This window comes from Herpailurus yagouaroundi, unplaced genomic scaffold (genome assembly GCF_014898765.1).
Source record: "Herpailurus yagouaroundi ecotype Mexico unplaced genomic scaffold, PumYag 100, whole genome shotgun sequence".
NCBI classification, from domain to species: domain Eukaryota; kingdom Metazoa; phylum Chordata; class Mammalia; order Carnivora; family Felidae; genus Herpailurus; species Herpailurus yagouaroundi.
Window position 1 is genome coordinate 2812908 of NW_024412391.1, and position 23846 is coordinate 2836753.

Consider the following 23846-nt stretch of genomic DNA (forward strand, 5'->3'; position numbering starts at 1 on the left):
TGAGTATCGTTTGAGTCGGGGTTTTTCAGAGAAACAGCACCAATAAGATGGATATGTATATAGAAAGAGATTTATTACAAGGAATTAGCTCACGGAATTATGGCGGCAGGCTAGTCCAAAATCTTTAGGGCGAGTCCCAAATTTTCTGGCTGGAGGGTCAGGAGAGCCACTGTTCCATTTCGAGACAAAGACGGTTCTATCGATCCAAGATGAGCCAATGTTGCAGATGAAGTTTGAAGGCCATCTTGTTCCCTGGGGAGGCAAATCTTTTTGTTCTAGTCAGGCCTTTCAACCGATTGGTGAGGCTCACCCACACTATGGAGAGCAGTCCACTGATTTAAACATTAATCTCATCCAAAAACACACAGAATCATGTTTGACCTACTATCTGATCACCCCATGGCCTACTCAACTCGACACATAAAATTAAATTTCATAGACATTATGTGTGTGTGTATATATATATATATATATATATATATATATATAGTGAGAGAGAGAGAGATTCTATACCTAAAACATAGGGGTATTATATATTATATAATTACATATATTGCAAATGTTCCAGAAAACATAAGATATTCTTTAACATTCTAACATGCACTGCAAACCAAAATTCCAGAAAAAAGTACATGTGAGGGTGAATAGAATTTTGACTTGGTTATTGCCATTCCTGGATTGTTTTTTTTTTATTAGATGGGCTTTTTTAAGGAGCCTTCAAATAAAGGTATGACATTAATTCACCAATGGTTGGTGATCACCTTTTAAATCAGTGTTTCTTAAAAATAATTCCTTTCACACATTAAAAATGAAAATACATTATATTGATTCATTTATACCTTCAAAAATGTAGGTATTATCATAAATCTTCAGAACATCCCTTCTGATTAATTTTCTAGTCATTAGTTTTCCTCATCATGTTGTCCCTTGATGATGCTTCATTTCGCTTCAGCTTCTAAAACAATCATAACTCTCTATACTTTATCTACCTCACATGTTCATTACTTCCTGCAAAGATCACAGAAGTGTTGACAATATGAGATCTAATTCAACACTTCTAAAAATACATCTGTGATTGCAGAGTTGTCTTTAAGGCATTTATCTTAAATTACGGCTTGACATCGCACTTAGCAGATGACAAATGATGCCTCTAATCCTCTTGGGCCTCATTCCATAGTGCTTTCCACATCAAAATTGGTCAAATCCGAATGAGGTCAGCAAAATAAAGACCGAAGTGTCATGCAATACAGTTCCAAAGCATAAATTTAAATAACACTGGCTTTATGTAAAATGTTTTATTGGAACAAAGCATAGAGGGTGGTCTTTGATACCTTAAGGATTAGATCCTCTCTGAGACTGTCTTCCCTGCCAGTTTCTTTACACTAGCTATGATCTGTCATCTGTGCCATCAGAGCAAAATTGTAAATGGGCTGTGCATATGACAGAGCATAAGTTGTCTATACTGGCCTGAATGTTTATGGAGAGAATTGTTTTTTAAGTCAAGTTCCTGTTTTGTCTTGTTTTTCAAGTTTTTTAATGTTTATTTTTGAGAGAGAGAGAGAGAGAGAGAGAGAGAGCGAGCAGGGAAGGGGCAGAAAGAAAGGGAGACCGAATCCAAAGCAGGCCACGGGCTGTCAGCACAGAGCCCGATGTGGGGCGTGAACCCACAAACTGTGAGATCATGACCTGAGCCGAAGGCGGACGCTTAACCGACTGAGCCACCCAGGTGCTCCGTTTTTAAGTGCCATTTTAAGGTATCAGGCCACCCTCTCTGACCTCTTTTGGGCCTGATCCTGAAGAGATAGCACTTTGCAATACCCCACCTGGAAGGAGACGTTGTGAGGCCTGATGGAGAACTTGGGGGAGATTTCATTAAAGATTATATACGAAGATCAAAACCCCAAAGTAGCAAGTTATCCAGGACTGAAATGTTCAGATTTGGAGGAATCCAGAGTGTTCCGTGCTATTCTCAGTGCCAGCAAGGTCCTGGGGAGGGCTTAGGAGATTCAGACAAGTTTATGTGACGATAGGGTCCCAGGCAGAACGGACGTTCCACACCCAGGCTCTCAGATTCAGAGGGATCTGGGGCTTCGTGAACCCTTTCCAAGCAAGATAAGCGAGCTGCCCGCTCACAGGAACAGCTAAGTCACAAAGTTGATCGGGACTTTCCTCCAACCACCAGGCCTGTCCAGAAAGCCTTCCACGATCTGAGGGACTGCCACTGTGTTTCTCAGGTTTCCACCTGGCATTCCCCAAAAAGTTAAAACTGAAAACAGCGGTTAAAATAAGTAAGTAACAAGATCTCTGACATCTGATTTTGGAAGTCAGCTTTTTTCCTCCTGGCTTTGGCAGCTTCCAAAGAGAGAGAAAAAAAAAAATCATACTTAATCAGTCTCTAATCAAGAACAGTCCCATTATGGAGAGGAGTGAGAAATTCCATGTTTTAGGACACTGAACAAGTAGTTAAAATATAAAACTTCTGTTTTTTTTAAGGGCACCTGGATGGCTCAGTTGGTTGGATGTCCAACTTCAGCTCAGGTCATGATCTCACGGTTCGTGAGTTCGCGCCCCGCGTCAGGCTCTGTGCTGACAGCTCAGAGCCCGGAGACTGCTTCGGATTCTGTGTCTCCCTCTCTCTCTGCCCCTGCCCCACTCATGCTCTCTCTCTCTCTCTCTCTCTCTGTCTCTCTTAAAAAAATCAACATTAAAAATTTTTTTAAACTTCTGGTTTTTAAGAAAAAAATTTCACTTATTCAAAGATTTGGGAGATATAGACACACACACGTGCTCAGAGCTCACATTGTTTATATTGGTGTATATCCAAGATAGTGTAACTTTAAAAACGTACACCCTAGAAGAAACGGCTCATGTGTTTTCTACAGGTCACCTTTTCAGTGATTTTCTTTAAGGTTACTATTGTCTGATGTTTTTATTATCGATTTTCCTCCCATTGGCGGTTTTCTCGAATAAAAATACATAAAAACCTGACCATTGTTTCCTTCTGCAAGAGCTTAAAGTCAATGCTAAAAGCTATTAAAACATACGGTTACCTAACTATCTATTTCATTTTGCCCCGGAAAAAATTACAAGCTGGAAATGTTACATTCGTTTTTCCACTTGAAATTGAATTTTCATTTTCTATTCCCCGCAATCGTGTCTCCCTTTCTACATAAGACCTTGTGGATTTCACAATCATGCCAGTTCTGTTCGGAGTAAGAGGTGGTCTTCCAGGAACTAATAAGCAAATAAGATAAAGATGCGTCTGTGCCTTTAACCAGATACCGGTCCTCATTTTCATTTCTAATTGTCTGTAAAATGTGCAGATGTTTGTTCCAAACAGATACTCTTGTCCTGACAAGAGTAAGGATGCATTAGTGACAAAAAGGCATGTCTAAGATGACTTTTTGAAGCCAAGAATCAAGTCATACCGTAGAAAGGTGTTTTTGAACATCATTGCTTTCTGTATGCCCTTACGGGGCAATTGTTCTCCACAAGGATTTTTTAATATAATTGATTTACATTTAGAGCAAAGTTGCTTTTATTTGCTCATTTACATGCAATGCTTTAGTGCTAAGGGGGATATACAGATAAAAACAAAACAAAAAAAAAATTGAAGAACCACAAAGCTTAACCTGATATCTCAGATGGGGAGGCACCCGAGAATTCTCCCGATGGTAGTAATAGAAGCGGATGTAAAAGAGCCCACACTTGGGGAACCAAGAGAGACGAATTATAAAATGAACAGAGACTGGACAGGTATATATTAGGACCACCTAGTGTCGTATGTAGGTTGGCTTCAGAGAAAGAAAGAAACTTTGAGGGAGCGTATCATATAGTCCCTCCATTAATGGATATCGTTTATTACTTAGTGTGTACATTTATTATACTCAATCATTCCCCCCTAGTTTTTAAATCCATGTGTCCATGTAGGGAAATATGTATGTATAATGGCACATGCCTATGTATGTATATGTGTGCGTATGTATGTATCCATCATCTATTTATATATCATCTATCTATATATCAACTATATATTTTGGCTTGGCATCATTTTGCAAGTTCAGCAATTGACTCATTATAGCTATTCTGTGAAAACAGCACTCACTTTAACTGACCTGAACAAGTATTGGTTAACCAATGAGTGTCCCTTTCTTACTGTGTCCCAAGATTAAGTACATAGATCCATAGTACGTATCTAGGTTTTTTAGTATAGAGTGAAAATTTTTAGAAGGTGAGATACCTAGTTGAGAATCAACTAGGCTATGATCCTAAACAAGGCTTCCTTTTGTAAAATCTTACTTCTGCATAAACAAATTCAGTTAAAAGTTAAAACTTTCAATGCAAATCCTTTGCCTTGTTACCCTAGATGCCTAGAAAATGCAGAAGAAGAAGAAATACTTCTAAGAAATACTCAGAAATGGCAGAATGACCTTCTTAGGCTTAAATAATTATCTATACCAAGAAATGATTTGATTTTGTGAAATTAATCTATGAGGACAGGATAAGAAGCGATTACTTATAATTAAGTGGAGCTATGCTCAATGATACCTGAGAAATGTACCTTTGAAGGTGATTTCCAAGAACTTAATATTTTATGTTTATCGTTAGTTTGAAACAGTTTGATTGGGATGTACTTTGTTGTGGCTTTCTTCATTTTTCCTTCTACTTGGAGTTTACTGTTTTCATCAAATTTGAACATTTTGGGTCATTATTTCTTTGCCTCTCCATTCTTTCAGGGCCCTGAGCTGGCCCACAGCTCAATGATGCTCTACTCATTTTTCCCTGTCTCTTTTCTCTTTAGGTTTCATTTTAAATGATTTATGCTCGTTGGCATGCTCACTGGTCTACAATGTCTAAACTAACATTAATTGCATCTTACGCATTTTTTTAATCTCTAGGAGTTCAAATTTTCATTGCTTTAATATCTTCCACATCTGTAATTATCATGATCAATCTTTCTTCTATGTTTCTTGAACATATGGGACACAACGGTAACAACTGTTTTATGTGTTTGTCTACTAATTCTATTATCTGTGTTATTTCTTGGTCTGTGTTGATTATTTTCTTTCTCCTCATTATGGGTTCGATTTTCCAGCTAATTTCCATGCTTAGCGATATTTGATTGGACAGCAGACATCGTGATTTTCACCTTATGGCATCTGGACATTTATATACTCTTATAAATACCCCAGGTTTTGTTTTATGACTCAGTTATTTGGAAATATTTTGATCATTTTGGGTCTTGCTTTAAAGCTTTGTTAGATGGGACTAGAACAGCATTTAGACTAGGGTTAATTTTACCCTACTACTGAGGCAAACATTGGTGGGAGCTCTACCTCATGAAGGACGAGGTCTTCTTCTCTGGCTGGTGGGAACAGACCCTCTTTCCAACCCTGTGTGAGCTTCGAGTATTGTTCCCTTTATTTGTTCACAGTAGTTCTGTCTCCAGCCTCAGGTAGTTTCCTCATGCATATGTCTGAATCAGTACCCCACTGAAGATTCTAGAGCGATCCTTTTCAGAACTCTAGAGTTCCCTTTCCATACAGCTGCCTCCTCTCTAACACCCTACCATGAGCACTCCGGCCATCTTGGCCTCTGTAGACTCAGCACTGTCTTCTCAACCCCGGAGATAGCTAAGTCCCTCCTATCCCTGCGCAGCTGCCTGGAACTTGGGCTGGCTCTGCAAATGCTCTCCGGGCAGCAAACTGGGGCATTGTAGGCCCCTCCTTATTTGTTTCTCATCTCTCAAAGATCACTGTACAGCACCGACTCTTGTCCAGTGTCTTGAAAATCACTACTTCGTGTGTGTTCCATGGTTTTGTGGCTGTTTTCAGATGGGAGGATACATTTGATCCCTACTACTCCATCTTGGCCAGGACCAGAAGCCCTTCCATGATACTTCAAATCTTGTTGTGGATGAATTAAAGATGAATTAAAGAAAACATACATGGGGCACCTGGGTGGCTCAGTCGGTTGAGCGTCCACATTGGCTCAGGTCACGACCCTGCCATCTATGAGTTCGAGCCCCGCGTCAGGCTCTGTGCTGACAGCTCAGAGCCTGGAGCCTGCTTCCGATTCTGTGTGTGTGTCTGTCTCTCTGCCCCTCCCCCTCTCGTGCTCTGTCTCTCTCTGTCAAAAATAAATAAAGTTTAAAAAACAAAAGATGAATTAAAAAAAATACAGAACAACATATCAGTAAGTGTTAAACTGTGTGCATGGCTCTCATTGCTCCTGGGAGTTAAGTTTAAAGGAAAACTTAAGTTCAAGTAATAATGACATGAAGTTTATTGAATATCTGATACCAGCGTATGTTTTATATTTCCAATTGAGGAACAAATGGGAGGACTGGACAAAAACTGTAACTGGGTGGTTGTGGTAGAGATAAGAAGTGAATACTGTTAGCAAACAGAATTATCTGGTGTTGAAATCTATAGTGTCTGCTCTTACTATTTTAAAGACAAGACACAAACCACATTGTACTCATCTATTTATTTGCTCTTTGATTCAATCAAATATTTATTGAATATTTACACGCCATAGACTATACACTGGGAAACTGCTATGTGTAGTAACGAATGAGGCAAGTGCGTTAAGCGCAACTCATGCAGGAGAAATTTATATACAAATATTCATTAAAAAACAATTACTATAATGAAACTTTATGCCAAATGGCATGGAACCAAGATATATACAGAAAGGAGCCAATTGTTCCCTCTGCAGGTGGGGGTAGGAAACCAGGAAAATTTTCAGAGGCAAGGTGATATTTAAGCTGCATCTGAAAAGTATTTGAAAACATGCCAGGTAGAATACTGTGAGAAAGAGAGAGCTCATTCTAAACATAAAAACAAGACTGGTTCACGATTTGTGCGACCCAGCGCAAAATGAAAATGCAGTCCTCTTTCAGAATAGAGATGGCAAAGCATCAAATGAAGTGAAGGGCCCTTTTGAATGCAGGGCTCTGTGACTGGACAGGTCACATGCCCACAAAGCTGCTGTTTATGTCGAGAGCACAGGCTGTAGAGTGGTGGGAAAGTCAGAGATGAGCCTGGGAATAAAGTAGAACATAGGAAGGAACGGATGGTTCGACTGAGACCATGCCAGAGAAAAGGGGAATTGAGTGAGAATCCTTAGAATTTCTTCAAAAAACAGAAAACAAAACAAAACAAAACAAAACGCTCTTAGTTTAGTGGATCTTTTCTACTGCTTTTCTGGTTTCTGTTTTCTTTCTTTCTGTGCTCATCTTTAATTTTTGCTTCCTTCTGCTAACTATAGTCTTACTTTGTTCTTCCTTCCCTGGTTCCTTGAGCTGTAAAGTTAGGACGTGTATTGGAGATCTTCCTTTTTGAAAAGAAATTAGAATTATTTCGAAGTAAACAATTTGACTACTAATCTAACGGCGGCTTCAGCTCTAAGTTTGAAAATAAGTAATCCCACCCAGGAAGTCTACCTGGCACACTATTCCAAAAGGCGATCACAAAACAGTATCTTTCATCCCACATGCCTTTGGCAATGAAAGTTGATCTCTCCTCTCATCAACAAGTGGAGTCTTTTCCTCCTTGTCCTGAACATAGGATGACTCAGCGATCAGGTTTAACCAATAAAATATGGCAGAACTGACAATGTATGGCTTCATTTAAGAGGACTTGTAGATTCCATTTTGTGCTCTTGACACAGTCTCCCTGAACTCTCATCTAGTACCTTCCAGAAGACCAAGTTAACCATGAGGATAAGCCTCAGGGAAAAAAGTGAGATGCTAGATATGTATATGTACATATCTAAAGCCTTATTAGATGTCCCATCCCAGCTAATCCGAATGCAGACGAATGGGTAAACCCAGTCCACACTGGGCTGAAAAATCACCCACCTAATTCTTGCAAGAATTCCAGACCCATAGGTTTATGAATAATCATAAATTATTGTTGCTTTGGGCCAATCATTTTTGGGGTGATTAATTATATAGCAACTGATAACCGAAGCAGAAATCTACCTTGATATATAAAACATGGAGTATCATTACTTCTAAATTTCTCATGTTCTCTTCAAAAATATAGATTTCATTTCATTTTTCATTTCATTTCATTTCATTTCATTTTTTAGAGAGAGAGAAAGAGAGTGCAGGAGATGGGCAGAGAGAAAGAGACAGAGGGAGAGAGAGAGAATCCCAAGCACTAACAGTGTGAAGCCTGATGTGGGGCTCGAACTCATGAACCCTGAAATCATGACCTGAGCTGAAATCAAGAGTCAGATGCTTAACTGACTGAGCCACCCAAGCACCCCCCAAAAAAAGGATTTTAAAGCACGTTATTAATTACTTTTAAAATGCTACCAATTGGGGTGCCTGGGTGGCTCAGTCGGTTGAGCGTCCGACTTCGGCTCAGGTCATGATCTCACAGTCCGTGAGTTCGAGCCCCGCATTGGGCTCTGTGCTGACAGCTTGGAGCCCGGAGCCTGTTTCAGATTCTGTGTCTCCCTCTCTCTCTCTGACCCTCCCCTGTTCATGCTCTGTCTCTATCTCAAAAATAAATAAATATTAAAAAAATTAAAATGCTACCAATTGTTGTAAGGAATAATAACTATGACCTGTTTTTTGCTGTTCTTTTTAGATCAGCTTCTAACTTTTTACAAAACACACCAAACCTAAGTAGTATTGGTAAACACCTTGAAGAAGACCATAGTTAATAATGCAAATATAAACTGAGGACCAGCACGCATGAAACTGCTACATAGGGAACTGCTGACCATTAACTATAACCGGGCTGACCGTACATCAATGTTGCACAGACATCAGCTGGTGTGAACATCCCTGACAAATGTAATCTTTATTCACCTAGATACAATAAACTGACAGGATAGTGCAGTCTCTCCATCATCACTGATTACACTCTGTAATGTGGCAGATTTTACATCACTGTCGACTAAAGCAGCATCATTTTAAAAAGCGCACCAGCCAGTTTAATTATCAGGGACATTTGTGAAATGTGCAAGTGGGCACAGAACTACTATGGTGTCCCCCTTACACACCCTTCAGTATCTTCCACCCAGGTCTCACAGTTCCAGACCAAGATGGAGTTGAGGTACATCCCAGTCCTCCTGCTGAGTACAACTCAAATCCTTGATAGTCTAAATGAAACACATGTAAGAAGGCCGAAAATTAGAGAGGAGACAGGCCGACTAGAGACATGGACGTCTGAGGAATAACTTGGCAGTGAACTGCCCGGGTTTTCTTTTTGTCTCATGTATCCAGACTGGGTGCGGGAAAAGTCACCAACCCAGAAACACCAGTGGACGCAGGGGGGAAAAATGCCCATAAAAGTCAACTTTCTCTAGTCAGAAGACCAGGAAGGAGGCAACTTAGCAAGACAGAAAACTTCTCTGCAATAAACATCTGCTCCAGCAAAACACTGCAGAAGAAATTCACCTCCATCCCAGCAGCAAAGACCAAACGGGGAGGCTATACTGCCCCTGCACCTGGCCCTTACCAGCCAGGCGCAGCCTGTCCCCACCTTACAGGAGAATGGAGAAGATCAGAGACCCTGACTCCCGTCCCACCCCAATGTAATTAAGTACCTCTTTCCCTTCCCACCAGGAGAGTACCAGTGGAAGCTTAACAGGGAACCTAAAATCCCACCTCGATCAAGCAGTAACAAAGCAACCCTCTCCACGGTATGGTAACAAAGGAGGCTGAAGCAGAAAACCTAGAATTTCACACCAACCTGACAGAAACAAGGCAGAGGGTGTCAGAGAGCTGCTACAATGGCAAACGTCAAGAATGTTCAGAGTCTCTTAACAATACCCCCAAATGTGTAGGATAATATCAAAATCACTCATTGCACCAAGAACAGGGAAATCTCTCGGGGCGCCTGGGTGGCTCAGTCGGTTAAGTGTTTGACTTCGGCTCAGGTCATGATCTCGTGGTTTATGAGCTCGAGCCCCGCGTCGGGCTCTGTGCCTGGAGCCTGCTTTGGATTCTGTGTCTCCCTCTCCCTCTGCCCTTCCCCTGCTCACTCTCTGTCAATAATAAATAAACGTTAAAAAAGTTAAAAAAAAAAAAAGGAATCAGGGAAATCTCTACTTAAATAATATAACTGACAGATGCCAACACTAAAATGATACCTAAGTAGGAACTGTGTGACAAAGATTTCAAGGTAGTGATCACAAAAATTATTCAACAGGTAATTATGAACATTCTTGAAACAAACAAAAGAACAGAAAGTCTCAACAAGAAAAAAAATAGAAGATTTAAAGATACAAGCAGAAGTTTTAGAACTAAAAATACCATAAGAAAGCTAAAAATTCAAAGGATGGACTTCAGAGCAGAGGACAGTGGGGTGCCTGGGAAGCTCAGTCAGTTAAGCATCTCACTCATGATTTTGACTCAGTTCATGATCTCACGATTTGTGGGTTCGAGCCCCATGTTGGGCTCTGCACTGGTGGTGTGGAGCCTGTTTGGGGTTCTCTCCCTCTTCCCCTCTCTCTGACCCTCCCACGCCCCCCCTCAAAATAAATAAACTTAAAAATGATAATAAAAAAAGATCAGAGGAAAGAATCTGTGAATTAGAAGACAGAATAGTACAATGACCCAATCTGAACAACAGAGGGAAAATGGACTGGGAAACAATAAAACAAAACAAAACACAGTCTCAGGCACCTGTGAGACTATAACAAACGACCTACTATGCGTGTCATCAGAATCCCACAAAAACAGATGCAAGAACGTAGAGCTAAAAGATTATTTTAGAAAAATGGCTGATAAGGACTTGGAGGGAGTTATGATTTCTACTCCCAACAGCCTGTCATAGTTACTTCGTATATGGCTGAGGGACAGTAGCAGCTCTGACTCTAAAAGGCAGCCAAGGGGAATGTCTGTGGCAACAGAACAGTTCTGGATGTTAATTGCAGAGATGGTTACATGCATCTACACACACAATAGATATTCTTCACATTGTACCAATGTCGACTCATTGTACTGTAGCTTTATGTGGGTAGTTTTATGTTTATGTAGACATAATCATTGCCAGAAACGAGTTGAAAGGTACATGGGACCTCTTGGTAAGATCTTCGCAACTTTCTGAGGATCTATAATTATTTAGAAATAAAAGGATCCTATATTCCCTGTCCCTCTCCTGAGGCTGTAGACAGTACAGGGTAAATAATTTGCAGCTGGAAGCCAGAAGACCCAGTTGTAGTGGCCACTGTGTGAAATGTCATCCTGGAAAAGGACATCGTCTTGGAAAAGCATCATGACTTTCTGTACTTTATCTCCTTAACCGTGAATAGAGACAAGACTGGATTTCTAACACCTCTAATTTTATGGTTGGAAAATTTAGTCACAGTTAGGAGTTACACTGTATGATCTCACGATGATCACTAAATATGTGTGGGTAGCAATTACGAATTTGTCTTTACTCGGTAATTCCTATTTTAAGACACTTCACAGGAACCTGTGGATTAAGTTAAGGATATATAGGGAGTTTCCTGTCCACAAAAGTTGTTTAGACTCTGAGAGGCTAATTTTCATTCAATTTTGAAAACTAACACTGTTTAAAAAAAAAAGTCATGCATCTGTAGCCCCATTTTTTTCCTTAGATGCACGTATTCTCACGTATATTCAAAACTCTGAGAATTAAGAAAAATAGGGAAAAAAAGTCATGAGGAACTTGAAAGACAGAATTGGTTCTCTGATCTGATTCAATTTAAATCCCCAGGATAACAAGCAAACTACACTGATATTCTTTTATCATAAAGAATCCATTTGGGGATGTTTATTAACTCTAACAGTCTTCTGCTTGGCATTTCAAACTATTAAAATAAACACTCCTGTGATTATCGCAATTTGAAATATTACTTTGTCAAACTGTTAGGCCTGAATTTATAGCACAGGTGTTAATGAGGCATGAAAACTTTTCCAACCTGATTTGCAGTGGCAAGATTTTCATATTTTATAGCAGGGCAATTTTTTCTGAAGTTTACATAATGCCAAGGAAAAAAACACTGTCTTTGCCAGTATATGCTCTGTATTAGATCATCAAAAAAAAAAAAAAAAAAAAAACAAAAAACAATTCAGGGGATGATTTGAAAAGAGTAAATTGGTTCTAGAATAAATAGAACACACTAGAAAAAAGTGGTCTTGTGATCTTTAAAGGGCCTTAACATGAATGCTGTTGCTAATATTCAGCCTCAGAAATGCACATCCCTTCCCCTGATATGAAATGAGAATGGAGCCAGCCCTTGAGATAATAAAATATCTTCTCTCCTTCACTGAAGCTATATTCTTGGCATAATTTTGCTAGGGCATATACTCTCAATTAAGCAATAAAAGTTAGGCCCACCGCAACACTTAAAATCATGTTAATACATTTGTCCCCAAATTTTAGATTCAGCATAAATCTAACAGAGGCATATTATCTAAAATGTGACTTGAGTAACATAACAAGACCAATGTTCTTAGCCACGTTGACGAGTACATTTATAAAATACTGTCTTTATCTCTTTAAAATAGATGGCTTTTAAAGCTGAACTAAAACTAAAAATGGGATCTTTGTATACACTGAAACTAGAGTTAATATAAATCATTAGTTTGTGAACACTTGAAAAAATTATGTGCCTAAAGTTAATATGCTCTATATACAGAGCTGAACTTGGGTAAAATGTTGTGAGCCGTCTACTTCCGTAGTCAGAATCTCTCTTGGGCTTTTCCCAGGTATGAAACAATAAAAGTTATGAGATGCTTTGTTGAGCTAGGGCAAGACTCATGGGTTGAGTATTCTGTATATTTCAACTAGATTTCTCTCAGGCATCTAAATCAGAACCTTCAGAAGTGGCTACAGTGTGCTGTGTAATACTAAATATTCAGAGTTAAAAATAAATCTGCATGTGATAAAACCCACTTGAGAGCTGCCTTCACCAACTTCTCACTGTTTCAATGTCTCACATGTTTTGTTTCATTTTTCTCCCCCTAAAACCAATTGGCCTTTTCCTTAGCTCAGTGACCACCTAGGCAAGAAGTAACAGGGCTTTGTTTTTCAGAGTAAATGTTCACTGATGTGAATCTGACACCATCATGTTCTCAGGAAAGCACCAGAGTGCTTGTAAGTATAACTTCTTTTTTTTTTTCTTCTTTTCTGCCACACCCTCAGCCATGTGCATTGAAGGAAAGATTTCTAGATTGTAGTTGACACAGGAGATTTCTCTAGATGATTCGACCAAGTGAAATATTAAAATGTTCGCAGCCACCACCGTCTGAATTGGTTTAGCCTTGGTTTAGCCTTGGTTTAGCCTTTGATCATAACTTAGCAACTGCCACCAAGGAGGCTCTCCAGTTTTCAACATGCTTACTTTGTACCGTATCACAATTACCGTGATTATTACTAAACCATAATATTTTTATTCAAACAAAAGCACTTTATATCCATGTAGCCTCATGATCTCAAGCTGAATTCTCTGGGGGCCATCTTGTCTTTGGCAATCTTTCTCAATTTTCATGCAAGATCAATTAATTTAATAGGAAAGATCTGTGACTCTTTTCTGCTCTGGAGTCAAAGTGGTTCTTGTCTTTCACAATGTACCCATCAGCAAGAAGCAACTTGGTCATTTTGCCAAGACTGATCGCATTGCCTGAAGGATATTTCAGAGAACACATCTTCTCGAGGTCCCCAACAATAAATTTCCTATACAAGACATTAGAATTCTATTTAAAAAGAGAAACAGCGGGGTGCCTGGGTGGCTCGGTCGGTTAAGCGTCCGACTTTGGCTCAGGTCATGATCTCACGGTCTGTGAGTTCGAGCCCCATGTCGGGCTCTGTGCTGACAGCTTGGAGCCTGGAGCCTGCTTCGGATTCTGTGTCTCCCTCGCTCTGCCCCTCCCCTGTTCATGCTCTGTCTCAAAAACAAATAAACGTTAAAATAAATTTAAAAAAATTAAAAAATAAATAAAAAGAGAAGCAGCAACAGATACTTGCTATAACTTCAAATTAACCTAGCATTTACAGAAGAAACTCTTACTATCACTTCTGCTACAAAGTGGGCTCTTAGTAAATTCTATTTCCAGTACTAACTCATTCTTCTTTCGTTCTTTCCTCCTCCGCTTTCCTCTATCACACGCTACCTTTCTTTAACACAGATTTCAGAAATGCTGTTAAAATTAAAATAGAATATTCAAAAATGTCCCAGATAATGTGAACACACAAATAACAAGAGACTTCAAGAGATAAACATATGGACATACACGTACACACACCCGCCCACTTCAGTTATTTGGTTCTCTAATGGGAAGAAGATTTCTTGTCTTGACCAATTAAAAAATTCTTCATCTAGGGGCATCCAACTTTGGCTCAGGTCATGATCTCGTGGTTCTTGAGTTCAAACCCCGTGTCGGGCTCTGTGCTGACAGCTCAGAGCCTGGAGCCTGCTTTGGATTCTGTGTCTCCCTCTCTCTCTGCCCCTCTCCCCTGATCATGCTCTGTGTCTCTCTGTCTCTCAATAAGAAATAAACAGGGTTTTTTTAATTCTTTATTCTATTCTTCAGTCTGCCAGTAATCTGGAAAAATTCCCTGGGAATTCTTTTATTACCTCATATGAAATTGTTTCCTCTTGGTTTATGTTATATAAGGGATTCTGTTTCAATAATTAAAATGTGATCATGTCTCAACAGGAAGCAAGCATTTCTAGATATCAAAAGGGGTTTCAGTCTCGAATACATATATCTGTATACCACGTTTACAACAGGTACTCAATATATGATTATTTGACTTGATTTTGCTCAATTCACAGTTGAAAACATTTGACATTCAGGATGAGATTACAATATTTGTCTCAATATTTATTACAATAATCTCAGTTATATTTATGCCATGTGGAGGGGATAAGTTGAGCAAGGCCTATGATCTATTTCTCTTCCAGAGGGGAAAACAACAAAACAAAACAAAACAAAACAAAAAACAAAACAAAAAACTTTGGTGACTCCAGTATAAAACCTGATCCTTTCTGTTAAAGACACTAATATTTGCGTAGAGGAAATTCCTTATTTATGAAATTATTTTAGCAGACTTCCCTTTTTATAGGATCACTTACGGCAAACACATTCAGAATGTATAGATTCATGAGGTATAGGTCCTTGAAAAATGTCATATAATCCTTGAATGATCTCAGTGTGGAATGCGGGTGTTTGATAACACTTCTCACTATGCGAGGTGACCAGAAATCCTCACTGAGATAGCTCATCTCTTACTTTGGTCCAGGAAATGTGTCTAATATAGAAAAGAAGGACCTGGAATCCATACGGGATATCCCAAATCACTCTGTGTTTCACCTGTGTTTCTGCATTGCTTGTATCCTTTAAATTATTAGTAAATTATTATTTATTTATCAATACTCAAGTATTTCTTGCTACTAGATAAGTTTCTGGTGCAGGTAAATCTAGTTCATTTTACTGTGAAAAAAACATGAAAAATATGACAACTCATCAGCGCTAAGAATAGGGTTTTCTATTGAAAACATGGAATATAGATTAATTTCCCCCAAATTCAAATTCAGTAAACATTTACTGAACGCCAACACAGTGGATGACACTAGGCATATCCACATGCATTTTGGGTTTAATTTGGCTTAATGTTTCAAACAACTATGAAATGGCTTTCATCTTCTCAATTAACAATTGAGAAAATTGAGGCACAGAGAAGTTACATGGTTTATGAAAGGGCACACTGCTGACAGAGCTGGTCTGTCAACTTCTCCTGCCTTCAAATCCAAATGCTTTGGTTTTCAAAAAACAATTGGGGGGGCGCCTGGGTGGCTCGGTTGGTTAAGCGTCCGACGTCGGCTCAGGTCATGATCTCACGGTCCGTGGGTTCGAGCCCCGCGTCGGGCTCTGTGCTGACAGCTCAGAGCCTGGAGCCTGTTTCAGATTCGGTGTCTCCCTCTCTCTGTGACCCTCCCCCGTTCATGCTCTGTCTCTGTCTCAAAAATAAATAAACGTTAAAAAAAAAATTGGGAGTCAGGAAAACCAACATATAAAATATGGCTCTGTTACTTACTAATAAATTCAGGGGTTTGCTAATTTTCCAAACAACACTGCTCACGTGTGTAAAGTGGCAATGTTACCAGTATCATTAAGGTTACATACAAGTTTTTAGGTGGATTAAATGAGTTAATATTTTCATAAGGTCAAATACTGGGGCTCACAGAAGTTATCCTATTGTTGTCCTTATTTCTGTTACTTCTCACTCTGAATCTCAGTAGCAGCCCTGAAAGTTCTAAACACAGAAGGCAAGCATAGTGATTTGAATGGAAAGGAGGAGGGAAAAGCCATGAACACTGCTCGCAACTGTTTGTTTGTTTTCCTTAAAAAGGTTGTGAAATTTCCACCGAACCCTAGTGGGGAAAATTGGTGGTAAAATATATTCATTTTCAGTCAAGGCAGCAGAGGAAAGACGGCGGTGGAGTATAATCTTTTCACTCAGTGTCCTCAAAAATTGACTTATTTAAAAAACAATGTTTATGTATTTAATTTGAGAGACAGAGGCAGCATGGGGGAGGGGCAAAGAGAAAGGGAGACATAGAATCCCAAGCAGATTCCACCCTGTCAGTGCAGAGCCCGGCATGGGGCTTGAACCCATGACTCATGAGATCATGACCTGAGCTGATACTAGGAGTCAGGCGCTTAACCAGCTGAGCCACCCAGGCATCCCATCTTCTTATTTTCAATGAAGACAAACCATCAGAAGGACAAGCCATGGTTAGGAGTGCACATCGGAAAATACAGTAAAACCTTGGTTTGCGAGCATAATTTGTTCTGGAACCATGCTTGTAATCCAAGGCACTTGTGTATCAAAGCAAATTGCAAGAACCAACAGCTCAGCTGTGATCATGTGACTTTCAGCATCATGTACTACTCCCATTTCAAGACATCGCTCATTTGTCAAGTTAAAATTTATTAGAAATGGGTGCTCGTCTTGTGCAACACTCACGGAACAAGTTACTCACAATCCAAGGTTTTGCTGTACTGTGACATACGGATCGAAAGGAAGCATGCCAAGAGCGCACACACACCTCCTCAGTCCCTGGGCCCCAAGTGTGACGGTTGGAATACTGAGGGCTATATCCACTCAGCACATCAGATCAAAGTGGGGTGGGCGCGCTGTGTCGGGGAAGTGTCACACCACAAAATGGTGGGTGGGACAGGCAGGGACTAAAGGAGAAATCATGCTCACGGGCTATTTCTATACCATTGCTCACAGGCTATTTCTATACCATTGCTCACAGGCTATTTCTATATATCCTCCCCCTGATCAAGATGAACCACCCACTTGAGTTGGGGGTGAGATGCCTTGAAGAGGTAACAACTCAACATGGAAAGCTTCTGGCCTATTGAGCTTTCCCTAGAGGCAAAGGGCCTGCAGGATCAAGGTTTTGAAGAAGGTGTTTTACACACACACACACACACACACACACACACACACACACCCCAAATGAATTCTGAGGACTTCCCCTAGTTTCCTTGATCCCATTCACACGTCTCTTGCAACTAATACACACACATAATTGGTGGAATTAAAAACTTACTCTTAGGTGCATCATAGAAAATTCTAAATAAAGAAGACAGAGACATTCTAAAGGCTTTCAGAAACACAGAGCAAAGGAACAAGTTTACACGGACATTAGATGTTCTGAACGCAAGAAGATAAAGGGTTAACCTTCCTAATTGTAAAGGGGAAAGAACCTGTGGCCCCTAATTTTATATGTAGCCATTTCATCATTTAAAACTAAGGATTAAACGAACACTGTAGGCATCTAAGACTTCAAAAGTTTTGCAACACACAGATATACATACAAATAGTATTGGAAAATACTCTCAGAGCAAGTACTATAGCAAGAGGAGAAATTAGTCCAGAAGAGTGAGAAAGAAAGTCCACTACATCATGGACGTGCAAATATGTTAAGATGATTGTCATGTTTGAGAGTATGACGAACTATGAAAGTTACAACAAAGGCGGGAAATATTAACATCATTACCTTCTCCTTTGTTTCTTCAACTCCTCCTGGAAAGGGGGTGTTACAGTGAAAACCAATACATCTCTGATAATCTCTGGCTTTTATGCTTCCCTTTCTTCCGGCTGGAGACAACGAAGTGAGGGAAGCAGACGCAAGTCACAGGATTTCAGGATTGGGAAATGAAAGAGCCAAGAGGATCCTCTCCAGTAGACCCCAGGGAGTCAGCAAGACCTCAGAGAACTATGCTTGTTGGGTTTAGGCAGATGGGTTTATCTTGTAGATACTCACATCCAGCGTTGTGGAAAGAAAAGATGGCGTTCGTGGTCAAACATGTAATCGTCAGCAGTGAGAGCCACGCAAAATGTGGCCAGGTAGGGAAGGCTATGAGAGTATCTGTAACTGAGGATCATAAAGACTGATGGACCTTGCTTGGGACACTTAGAGAGATGCCCTGATGACAACAAGGATATTAACTGTCTGGAAAAATGTAAGTCCCCCTGAGACTTAGCCACAATCCCAAGAAAAATACGTATTTTGCCAACCCAGAAGAATGGGGCTTGACATAGTTCTTAAGTTGACTGCTAGATAAAAGTTCTTGCATCACTATGTGTTTTTAACCGAAAGGCACACCTGTTTTTATGGTTATAGTTTTAATTTGAAGTTTTTATACCAACATGATTTAAATAAAGGTCTAAAAAATTATTGAGCATATCTTATGATAACCTCTGTGCTCTCTACAAATTATTCACTGCATGAGTTAGTGAAATAATGCCTAAATTTCTGGCTCTTAATTTAGGAATCCAGGACAAGTTGTCAATGTCACCTTTTGACTTACATCTGGTGGGAACTAAAACGAATTATGTGACATCCCAAGTGTGCACTGAACTGTCACCTTAGCTATTTGATAATGAAGATTATGCCTCACAGAGCTAGCATGTCCCTGTCTCAAATTCTAAAACGGAGTTTTTCAGTTACCTGGAGAAACAACTGATATGAAATAATAATGATAACACAATCAGCAATATGTATTTACTTATATTCCTGTAAGTGAGGTGTGGACTCTTTACGATTGTTAATATTTTGAAAGATTTGGTATTACATCTGATGTTAAATACTGAATTTGGTGTCAAATGGTAAGTAGCTTTAGCTCTTTCATCAGTAAACTTTAAACAATGTGAAATTGTGAAATATTTACACAGATAACAGTTTTGGTGGGACGTTAAGTACGGATGGTTCCCCAGAGATTCTGATGAAAGATGAACATACTGACCATCTAACCAGTGTGACTTCCAATCCCCACATGTGACCTTTATATTTACTTTTACTCCACCAAGCTTCTTACTGCTAAGGTCCAGGTTTTCAAAATCAATCCAAGAGTGAGACAAACTGGTTGGGCAAATTCTAATAGAGCTATGTTGACAACAGGACAGAGTATTTGAATGTGGAATTAACCCACAAATCCAGAACATATGCTTAGAATGCATGCAATACAAGGAAAGATGATTTTTTAAAAATGTTTATTTATTTGAGCGAGAGAAAGAGAGGGGCAGAGAGAAGAGGAGAGAGAATCCTAAACAGGCTTCCTCTTGTCAGCACAGAGCCCGACACGGGGCTCAAACCCAGGAACCGTGAGATCATGACCTAAGCTGAAACCAAGAATCAGATGCTCAACCAACTGAGCCACCTGGGTGCCCCAAGATGATTTTTTAAATAACTCCTCCAAAGGAGGTAAGTAAGTTGGAATGTATGTGACTAAGACAGTAGTTACTTTTACATAGAGGTAAGGAAAAAGGAAATTGCACTTTGTGGTGAGCTGCGGAACGTGTAAGATTTGAATCTGAAAAGTGGATGTACTGGTAGATGCTGCTGGATTGTTTGGGAGCACCTGGAAATATGGGGTGAGTTGATAAAATTAGGTTTGGATGGGACATGTATTTCCAAATCATCCACTTGGAAGTAATGGTGGAAGGTAAGGAAGCAGATATGACATCTGAGGAAGAGAAGACAAAACAAAAGACAATCAAGTTCCTTGATAAATATCTGTATTAAAAGGAAGGAGTGAGGCACCTGGGTGGCTCAGTCGGTTAAGTGTCCAACTTCAGCTCAGGTCATGATCTCACAGTTCATGAGTTTGAGCCCTGCCTGGAGCCTGCTTCGGATTCTGTGTTTCCCTCTCTCTCTGCCCCTCCCTGCTCATGTTTTGTCTCTGTCTCTCTGTCTCTGTCTCTGTTTCTCTCTTTCATTAAAGGAAGGAGTAAGCCTGACATTGGCTCTAAAACTGATATGAGGACAAACTATCAAGCAAATCTTATTTTTATATCAAGGAAAATCAGTGATGCCTACATCAATAGGTAATCCACTAAATAGCAAGCAGAACATATTGAAGAAGAGGTAGATTAATACTGGTGCATGGCCTTGAAATTAGAGACAAAGTTTTTTAAAAAGTAATTACTGTAAGCACAGGAAATGTAAGGAAGGGATAAATATTCTCTTCTCTAAGCAGAAATGTCCTCGCTAGGCAAAAAAAAAAAAAAAGAAAAAGAAAGAAAGAAAGAAGAAAAAGAAGAAAGACATATCAATGGCAGATACTCCAACCATTAGAGTTGGGACTGTACTACTTTTAATAAATGATCCAGAAAAATATGATGAAATACCAAAGATTCTAGATTATCTTACATTGATTTTGAAAATAAATCAGAGGAACAGCTTCTGAGTGTATATGGACAGACTGAAGAATAGTAATAGTTTTAGAGGAATAGGAAAACTACACTTCAGATGACAGGCTAGAGTCAACAGATTTCTACCTGAAAGAGAACCAGGAAGCACAATGAACTCCTATTTTTCCAGTGTTCTCTAAGTGCCCAGTCTAAATTTTTAGAGATACCACCAAAAGCTCAGCAGAAAAACATACTGTAAAACATTGTAAGAAAAGGCTTTTGTATCCCAATTATGAACAAGAAAACTCAGAAAAATCCAGAAAAGAACAATCAAGTCCATCAAAGACTTGGCCCACTTCAAGAGGCTCTCTTGTCATTACTGCCATTATTTCAAGAATAGACTACACTCTGAATAGGTGGAAGGATGAGACAAGATGTGTTTACAAGGCAGAGTAGCAGAAGAAATACAGACATGGCCATGGATTTTCCATTCATTATAAATATGTATCCCCAAAGCCTGAAAGTAATATTTGGCAAATAAAAGAAACTACTTCACTCTCTTATCCCGTGGATAGTAAACCCTCAAAGCGCTTGATCCATACCATTAAAGAGCATGAAAACGTAGGGTGAAGAAGCATTTAAAACCAGTGTTTCATAAGCTGCTTCACAGAACACCAGACCAAAGGGATACGGATAGATTCTGGGGAAAAAATAAGATTCTACCATCACGTAAGTTTGGGATGTAACAGGGAAACAGCCTAAGAGTTCCCTTTACTATAGGCCTTCTAAGAGCTTTTATTAACCAATATGCATTATATATTCAATATATGCTAGGTCAAAATATGTTAGATTATATCTTGACAACAAACTCTGCGCTCTAGTGACTTAACACAATAAATGTTTATTCACCATTCACACTGCATGCCCATCATAGGATAGTAGGGATGCTCTCTGTCCACAAAAATCCCTGGCCAGTGGAGACACCACCATCTTGTAGTTGTATCACCTGTAACATGGGGCCTCCTTCATCACCATGGGAAGAAAAGGGAAACAAACAGCAAAACAAAACAGACACTAATGTCTAGCTCACATTTTCCAATGTCTTATTGTGACGTTTACTTCACTCTGCTCACAGTTTTTTGGTTATAACTGGTCACATACGCCAGTTCCCCATGGGACTGGAAAATATAAAGAAGCGAGCTCATGTTTGGTGAGCACTAATGCCTTTTCCCCCGTGTCCAAGAAGGACTCTTAAAATGCAGCATTTCCCCAACTCATTTGAGTACAAAATTGTTTTTTAGTGTCGTATTTTATAGAATTAAGTGTTTATGAGGCACAATTTGGGAAATACCAACTTAAATAAGCTTTTGCTTGATAAGAAGGAACTTAAGCCATGTGCTTATAATTCAACGATAGAATTTTGATAGAAACACACTGGAGAATCATAAAAAGATGCCAAAATTATCTCCAGGCACCTTAAAGATGAAATATTGGCACCATAAAATGTAGTTTTGATTCAATATGGCGGTTGTTATTTTATTCTGTGTTCGTATACAAATCATCCATACACATATGAGCTGTTTCTACATTTCTGAAGGAGTAGTTTTGATGTTTGGGAACTTTAAAGGGATTCTTTTCCTTCCAGTATTTCTACAACGTTAGCATGAATAATGCCAGCCTTTGATATTACTTGTTGAAAGGGAAGTCAGCTTAGCCTCCTGTTTCATTATATTTCCATTCTTTAATATCACTGAATAACATGTATATATTTAATGCTCCATAGAGCTCATGTACCAATCTCTCTATATTGCACTATGTAAGAAATTCCATAAACTATTTTGTCGTACATATTTCAAAATCAAGGTTGGATTCTGAAAAATACCTACTAAATTTTAGAAATTTCCATTTTCAGTAGACAATCTACTTTGTGGTTTAGGTTTTCTCTAAAGTGGTTGGTGTTGTTGTTGTTGCTTTTACATCCCTATAAGTATTTTTCATTTTGCTTTTTGTCATCTATTGGATTTTAATAAGTATTTTAAATTGGAATAATTTTTTTTAATCTGCTTATTCTGATGATTTAGCTTCTTATTTCTCTTGAAAACAAGATTCATGTTTATATTAAATTTGGAATATATATCAAGATGAAACTTTTCATAATAGATGTGGTGCTTCCAAATATATCATCTCAAGAACTATACCCACTTTTACGGTCACCAGTACAACATATATCGTCATGTCTCACCATTGCTAGTAACTAACTGTTTTATACTTGAACTCTCTACACATACCTGCCAAACAGTATCAACAGCAGAAGAGTATATCTATTTTTCAGACATTGTTTCGTAAGTAACTCAAGAATTACCAATTTGCACAAAGGGACCATAGAAACTTTACTCACTTTCCCACCATAACATAAAATCTCCAAAGGATTCTGATTTAGACCTATGGTTTATTCCATTCTAATGGGGATGCATGGCACTTGTTACAGGAGATTATCAGTATCTTCCATACTTTAAATTCAAATGTTGTTTAATGTTTATTATTTTTTTTTTTTTGAGAGAGAGACAGAGAGAAAGAGAGAGGGACAGAGCACAAGTGGAGACGGGGCAGAAAGAGGGAGACACAGGATCCGAAGCAGGCTCCAGGCACTGAGCTGTCAGCACAGAGCCTGATGCGGGGCTCAAACCCACGAACCGTGAGACCATGACCTGAGCTGAAGTCGGACGCTCAGCTGACTGAGCCACCCAGGTGCCCCTAAATTCAGAATATTCCAGACATTCCCTAAGCTGTCATAGCTTCTCTGAATAACTCATATGCAGTATAAGGGAAATGTGTTCAATAACTGGACTGTTTGCAAACAGCATATGATGGAAATTTAAACAAGTTTAGGCCTTAGATTCAGCCAAAACTTGGTATATACTTATAAAGTACATCATTTACTAGCTATTTACCTTGGGTTTGACTAAAACAACTTACTGCAGACATACTATTTATTTATTTATTTATTTATTTATTTATTTATTTGAGAGAGATGGGGGAGGGGAGAGAGAGTGTGTGTGTTATCAGGAGCAGGGGAGGGGCAGGTGGGGGGAGAGAATCCCAAGCAGGCTCCACGCTGTCAGTGCTGAGCCTGATGCAGGGATCAAATTCACAAACTGTGAGATCATAACCTGAGCCAAAATCGAGAGTCAGATGTTTAAT

General features: G+C 39.2%; 1 protein-coding gene and 1 non-coding gene across 2 annotated transcripts in view; both read right to left on the minus strand.

The window, feature by feature from the left end:
* Window positions 1–23846, minus strand: part of CNTNAP2 (contactin associated protein 2) — a 2003978-nt gene that overhangs the window by 1689733 nt on the left and 290399 nt on the right. The window lies entirely within an intron of this gene.
* Window positions 16589–16680, minus strand: TRNAR-CCU (transfer RNA arginine (anticodon CCU)). Its single transcript has 2 exons — window positions 16644–16680; window positions 16589–16623 (listed from the first exon to the last, which is right to left on the minus strand). It is a non-coding gene; the product is annotated as a tRNA-Arg (tRNA).